A 369-nucleotide genomic window follows, 5' to 3' on the forward strand; every position below is an offset into this window, starting at 1 on the left:
CTCGGCCGGGCCCAGCCTTTAGAATGGAGAATGCGGGCGGGGTGGGAGCGCTCGGGGTCCTGGAGGTCACTCCAGGGTCGATTTCTCGGCGGGTGCGAGGCCGGCCCCCTCGGAGTGCCCCGGGAGGTGGTGCTGGGCGTCTGAACGTCGCATCCCTTCCTGCGCCCGTGTGTGGGGTGGGAATGCCGGGTGTAGGCCCTGGATCAGAGCTGACGGGGTTGCGAGCGGCGTGGGGTGTGCCTGGGACGGTGACCGGATGTGTCTTCCTGAATCGTTGTACTCAATCTCCAGTTCCCTCTGTTTCTACAGCTGGGCCTCAGTCCTCACAGGGCTCTAGTGGGCTTTCAGCCATGCCAGGGGAAGGCGCTC

At 65.9% G+C, this 369-nt stretch overlaps 1 protein-coding gene across 2 annotated transcripts in view; it reads left to right on the plus strand.

Moving 5' to 3' along the window:
- Nucleotides 1-369, plus strand: part of DCTD (dCMP deaminase) — a 42,090-nt gene that overhangs the window by 625 nt on the left and 41,096 nt on the right. The window lies entirely within an intron of this gene.

Source organism: Colobus angolensis, unplaced genomic scaffold (genome assembly GCF_000951035.1).
Source record: "Colobus angolensis palliatus isolate OR3802 unplaced genomic scaffold, Cang.pa_1.0 Scaffold5, whole genome shotgun sequence".
NCBI classification, from domain to species: domain Eukaryota; kingdom Metazoa; phylum Chordata; class Mammalia; order Primates; family Cercopithecidae; genus Colobus; species Colobus angolensis.